The sequence below is a fragment of the Polyodon spathula genome, chromosome 32 (genome assembly GCF_017654505.1).
Source record: "Polyodon spathula isolate WHYD16114869_AA chromosome 32, ASM1765450v1, whole genome shotgun sequence".
In the NCBI taxonomy this organism is placed as follows: Eukaryota; Metazoa; Chordata; class Actinopteri; order Acipenseriformes; family Polyodontidae; genus Polyodon; species Polyodon spathula.
Window position 1 is genome coordinate 130,558 of NC_054565.1, and position 6,886 is coordinate 137,443.

Genomic DNA, 6,886 nt, shown 5'->3' on the forward strand with positions numbered 1-6,886 from the left:
TATTATTAATAATACTGCTGTATTCCTGTCATGTTATACATCATTTTTATTTTATTTTATTTGGTGTATTTCACTTTGTGGGTCACATTTCGTCACGAATTGAGTAAATAAGAATGTTGTGCGCGACATATTAAACTATCATATTTGTTTGAGTCTGGGATGGGGCAATAAAAAACAAAAAGGAAAACGATGTTTATCCTTATAGTTTGCAGTTTAATAAAATGAATAGCTGAGGAAACAGCGCCCCCTGTCAACCTGCAGAAAAAAACTTGAAGCACCTGCTATTCCCAGGTGGTCTCCCATCCAAATACTAACCAGGCCCAACCTTGCTTAGCTTCTAAGATCAGACAAGATCAGGCATTCTCAAGGTGGTATGGCTATAAGCGTCACAAACAGTAACATTGAAGCAGCTCTGGGCTCCACATGTGCAGGCCAATAGCAAGGCTCATGTATGCTAATACGAGTTACTGCAAGGGAGAGCTCCCCTGAAAAAAAATATGCGTTGCTGTGTTTCCACCCAGTTTTGGGCCGGGGACCTTTCGCGGGTGAGGCAAACGTGATCACCACTACACTATGGAAACACCTTTGCTGGTGAGTGCTTCTTGTGCTGCCTTCTAAGCATACAGTGCCGAGAACCCGTTTTGGATCCTGCAGTTCAAGGGAGTCTTCAATTAAAGCCCACCAGAATGTAACAATCCATACATGGAAGTTTCCATAGTGTAGCGGTTATCACGGTCGCCTAACATGTGAAAGATCCCTGCTTCATAACTGGGTGGAAACATGTACTTATTTAATTCTTGTCGCGGTCTCCTCTCTCTATGATTACAAAGGAAGATACTGACAACATGCCCCACATGTCATCCAGTTCCTATCCAGTTTTAAATAACTTTAGCATAACTGAGGCAGAAGTGTTAAAGGGACTAGGAGCTCTTAAAATAAACAAATCCCCTGGGCCGGATGAGATCCTCCCAGTAGTACTCAAAGAAATGAAAGAAGTAATTTACAAACCGCTAACCAAGATCATGCAGCAGTCTCTTGACACAGGGGTGGTACCGACAGACTGGAAAATTGCAAACGTAATACCGATCCACAAAAAGGGAAACAAAACTGAACCAGGTAACTACAGACCAGTAAGCCTGACTTCTATTATATGCAAACTTATGGAAACTATAATAAGATCCAAAATGGAAAATTACCTATATGGTAACAGGGTACTGGGAGACAGTCAACATGGTTTTAGGAAAGGGAGATCGTGCCTAACTAACTTGCTTGATTTTTTTGAGGATGCAACATCGATAATGGATAATTGCAAAGCATATGACATGGTTTATTTAGATTTCCAGAAAGCTTTTGACAAAGTCCCGCACAAAAGATTAATTCTCAAACTGAACGCAGTTGGGATTCAAGGAAACGCATGTACATGGATTAGGGAGTGGTTAACATGTAGAAAACAGAAAGTACTGATTAGAGGAAAAACCTCAGAATGGAGTGTGGTAACCAGCGGTGTACCACAGGGATCAGTATTAGGTCCTCTGCTATTCCTAATCTACATTAATGATTTAGATTCTGGTATAGTAAGCAAACTTGTTAAATTTGCAGACGACACAAAAGTAGGAGGAGTGGCAAACACTGTTGCAGCAGCAAAGGTCATTCAAAATGATCTAGACAAGATTCAGAACTGGGCAGACACATGGCAAATGACATTTAATAGAGAAAAGTGTAAGGTACTGCACGCAGGAAATAAAAATGTACATTATAAATATCATATGGGAGATATTGAAATTGGAGAAGGAATCTATGAAAAAGACCTAGGAGTTTTTGTTGACTCAGAAATGTCTTCATCTAGACAATGTGGGGAAGCTATAAAAAAGGCTAACAAGATACTCGGATACATTGTGAAAAGTGTTGAATTTAAATCAAGGGAAGTAATGTTAAAACTGTACAATGCACTTGTAAGACCTCATCTTGAATATTGTGTGCAGTTCTGGTCACCTCGCTATAAAAAAGATATTGCTGCTCTAGAAAGAGTGCAAAGAAGAGCGACCAGAATTATTCCGGGCTTAAAAGGCATGTCATATGCAGACAGGCTAAAAGAATTGAATCTGTTCAGTCTTGAACAAAGAAGACTACGTGGCGACCTAATTCAAGCATTCAAAATTCTAAAAGGTATTGACAGTGTCGACGCAAGGGACTTTTTCAGCCTGAAAAAAGAAACAAGGACCAGGGGTCACAAATGGAGTTTAGAAAAAGGGGCATTCAGAACAGAAAATAGGAGACACTTTTTTACACAGAGAATTGTGAGGGTCTGGAATCAACTCCCCAGTAATGTTGTTGAAGCTGACACCCTGGGATCCTTCAAGAAGCTGCTTGATGAGATTTTGGGATCAATAAGCTACTGACAACCGAACGAGCAAGATGGGCCGAATGGCCTCCTCTCGTTTGTAAACTTTCTTATGTTCTTATGTTCTTATGAGTCAAGCAGCAGACTGCGTCAAAAACTCAGACATTGCATTCCTCAACTTAACATGCATTTAAATTGAGTCAGAGCATCAGAATTGTCAAACGAAACTGGCAGAAAACAACCTGTACTCAAACTGGGCAGAATAGTTGTATTATCTGCATATGTATTTGGGTAAATGAAAACAGACCATCTTGCAAAATTTCCAAGGTTCAGTCTCATTTACGCTCAGCTGGTCAAAATGACGGCTTTGAGTTGCACCCGAGAGAATGTTTTTTCTTTTTTTTCTAATATTTGGCCCACAGCTGTAGCAGAGTGGCGCAGCAGAAGCATGCTGGGCCCATAACCCAAAGGTTGATGTATCGCACCCATCATCTGCTAGCATTTTTTCTTCTGTTGGTTTAAACGATGAACTCAAGGCAAAAGACATTGTATTATTTTCGCAGCGACAGTCTGAATACTAGAACCGCCTTTGATCACACTGTGCAGAGAAGTTGCATAATTTGCATGACATATTTGGGAGAAAGGAAAGCAATAGAACGCAGCGTTCCCATGAGTTCCATGCAGGGCTGTATTTATTATATATTCATGTGCATAAATTGTTTAGCAGCTTAACTCCCCAACCAAAAAACAGGGCTTTTCTCTCTGAGAAGAAACCGATTTCCATGTTTCTTTTTTTTTTTTTTTTTTTTTTTTTTTTTTTTGTGTGTCACCACAAGTTTAATGGTACTGCAAAAAAAAAGCCAGATACCTAGTAACATGGTTTGGGAGGCAAATTGATTTGTAGCTTTTTCATCATTTGTCCAGAAAGTTTTCTCTGCGGCAAAAGCCCTGTGTTTTGTGAAATGAATGAAAGATGGTGGTTTGTTAGCTTGCATGTTCAGAATGCATGCCAATTGCATGGTAAGCTAATCTACAAGACAGGAGAAGCACCCACTAAGCTTGTAAATACATGTATATGTTAACAAAGAAAAAAGAGACCAACACAATTGTTGGACCCAATCAGTTGAATACAAAAACAAATCCAGAAAATCACAGTGTCAACATTTGTTCTCTTCTTTCAACTAGATGATAGCAGACTCTGTGACACTGTCAAAAATTGCCAGCAGCGACTATATTTCAAGTCACCACAGGAGGGTATCAGTTAAAGTTTTCAACTCGCAATAATCACGTCTCGGCCAAACCTCAATAGCAATAACTAAATGCTACCCGCTACAGCAAATCCATTTGACTTGCCGGTGGGCACGTTTCTTCTAAATAATATAATAAAGTTAAATGAAGCCTCGAATGTAGAGGTTTTAATTATTGGCACTGCAGCCGCACAATGCAACAGAGACCACTTTTTTGATTCCGATAATATATGAATTGAAGTATAGATTTGTCATTGATTTGATGCCCATAGGAGTGATGGGATAGCAAGATGCAAATTTCTCTGTCTCGCTGTCTTGCAGCTAACATAATGTGGGATTTCATTTTTCTATCCTTTTATTTGACAAATACCTCCACCAGTAAATAAACATATTCTCATTCTTGGAGTTGAACCCGGGCCACCTGGGTGAAAAACCAAGAAGCCTAACCACTAAACCATGTGGTAAAATCACAGTTTTTTTTTTGTTTGTTTGTTTGCTGAAGGCAGCAATGCAAAGTGTAGGTAATTTACACTGCTTCCATGAAATGGGCAATACAATTAATTGAACCTGGTTTGTTCGTTTTAGACAGCTCCAAATTATTTGTTTAATGGGGTGTATCTTTATTTTGTGATGTTTTGATTACTCCCTGTAAGTTTCATTCTGATTTGGGCCCCCTCTTTCCTGCATAGATTTGAAAAGCATAAACTTTAACTGCAATCTCTGTACCTGTGATTTCATAGATATAAATATGACACCTGCCGAAACCCGGGATATAACCAGGGACCTTTAGATATTCAGCCTAACGATCACCCAACTGAGCTATTTCGGCAGGAAGGACATCTTTGATCAAACTCTTCTTTGTTCTACAAGAACCAACAATACAATAACAGAAGATGAAATGCCTGCTATGGTAGGGGGGGGCTCTTCTTTTTTTCTCTTCGATCTACACAGCCCATACTCCTTAACAGTTTTTAATAAACATTTTGTGAGGCCAGATAGTCGTCTTGTTCTGCACAGATCTGCAAATTCATGGAATTTGAAAACACTCCACATTTTAACATGCATTTTAAGAAGAGTCCAAGTATCAAAATTGCCGTTCTGTGTGTCAAGCAGCAGTCGAAGCCAAAAAGTTGCAGTGCATTCTCACTCCTTTTAAGTCAGACTTGCATTGACAATGGACCCTGCACACTATATATATCGTTCTGGGCTGGGTGGCTCTTTACCGGAGGACATGAAATGCTGTCATTATTAGTATAGTGGTTAGTATCCCTGCCTATCACATGGGAGAACAGGGTTCAATTCCCCAATGGGGAGATCATTTTCAAATGCATGCTGTCGCTCCCATTCTCGCCAGTAGCGGTATTGACAGCTTTTGGAATGTGTTTGTGTTCAAGGAGGAAAAATGCGATCCTGCCCCACCGGCCTATATTTCTGTGGCTTAATTTGAGCATCTATGAGAGACACAGTACAGAAGCGTTGGTGGTACAGTGGTGAGCTGTGTCCTCCAAGCAATTCGCCCGGGTTCTAGTCCTTACCTTTGCAATTTCTGCTTTTTTTCTTTAAAGATTAGAATGACGCTGAATGCATTTCCCCACTACTTTGATTTACACGCGCAATTTGTTTGTTGTTCAAACTGCAATAGTTGTGATACTATCTGGTATCACTATGATTTGATACTACATTATGTGCATTACTGCATTAAGCCCCATCAAAAAAAATAAGCGTTCATTTGAGATCATACATTGATAATGAGCTGTGGCGAAAACTGCAAATATCAATATTAAGTTTGGGCTGAAAGATTAATCTTCTAAGGATTGATGGCTTCTGTTGTTAGCCCTGCCACATAAAAAAAAAACAAGAAATAAATGTGTTGCAGTTACGTGCCTTGTAAAATGGAATATATTGACACCGAATTGTATGCTTGTTTTTGGTTGTTTTAGACTACACACCAAAACAATCACATGCCTTACCAAAATAAACAGTGTTGTATAAAGTACAGAAACTCTAAGCTGAATAGTTTTATAGTCTGTTGTGTTAGAATTCTGTTTAATGCTTAAGCACTTGCTATGCAGTTTCAACAAAGACTGCAGTTCTGGTTTAACCATCATGCAATCAGCCCTTGGTCGCTCTGATATTGTTGTTCATGGAATTTGAGCGCGCTTACCGGCAATGCATAAACACTGGAAAAGTTTAATACAAAATAATTTAAAAAAGGACTCAGCTGAGATTTGAAGCCAGGACCCCTTGCACCCAAAGCAAAAATCATACCCCTAGACAAATCCCTTTTTTGAACTCAGAGTGAGAGTACTCGTGCTGTTCTCCACTGACGTGGCAGCTTTTAATGCTGATTGCATTAAAAGCATTGTCGGGTCCTCCTGTATTCATAAAGACTGGCCAGATACATGAATTGAAAGAGTGTTAAGTAAAACACATGTGTATCCCAGTTTTCGTGCTGAGGATGTTAAAAAGGCAATATAGGAATAGCATCTAAAAAAAGGTTGTATTGGCGAGTATTTAGTCCCCATCCTCTGAGGTGTCAGCACCATTCCTCACTGGCAGACAAAACAGATCAATCTGCACTTATTTTGCTACCAGGGAGCGTCACGCGTCGCTCGCCAGAAAAAGTAGTAGCTTGCTTGTTGATCTAGGGCAGGGGTCTCAAACTCACTGCCCTCGGGCGAAATGTGGCCCGCACAGCGCTGCAATCCGGCCCGCCAAATATTTACACAAAAGTCATTTAATCTGGCCCGCATGGAGCTGCATGCGTAAAACTCGAGTAAACACTTGTAAAACGTATGTAGGCGATGTTGTGCATTGTTTATGGTTAGTTCTGTTGTAATACGTTGCTACCACTTTAAGACCTGTCGCATTTGCTTCTGTAAATTGACCCAGTCCTGGTTTACAGCAGAGACAAGAATCCATACAGACCGACACATGTTCGGGAGGAGCAACTGAACTGAAAGCTTGGTGACACAACAATTGACAAAAGATAATTGATCAGATCTAAACTTTTTTTTCTCTCCGTTGAGTCAGCATCAGTACAAAAAATAACAGTGGCACTGAGACTATATGAACTACTCGTCGTAGCAGCCACTCGAAAATATATCGTACAGGGATCCCCAACAAACGTAAATGAGCAATGCAATGTCTCAGGCTAAAAGAAAAATTGACCACGAACACAGGCAATTTTGAGAAAAAGCGGGCAGTTTGATTTTTTTTTTTTTGTGGAGTACAAACAGAGTGCGACATGTTTGATTTGCAAGGAAAGAGTTGCGGTTTTAAAAGAATACAATATTAA

General features: G+C 39.8%; 1 pseudogene; it reads right to left on the reverse strand.

Moving 5' to 3' along the window:
• Nucleotides 1-266: 266 nt before the first annotated feature.
• LOC121303475 lies at nt 267-385 on the reverse strand (annotated as a pseudogene).
• Nucleotides 386-6,886: the final 6,501 nt, after the last annotated feature.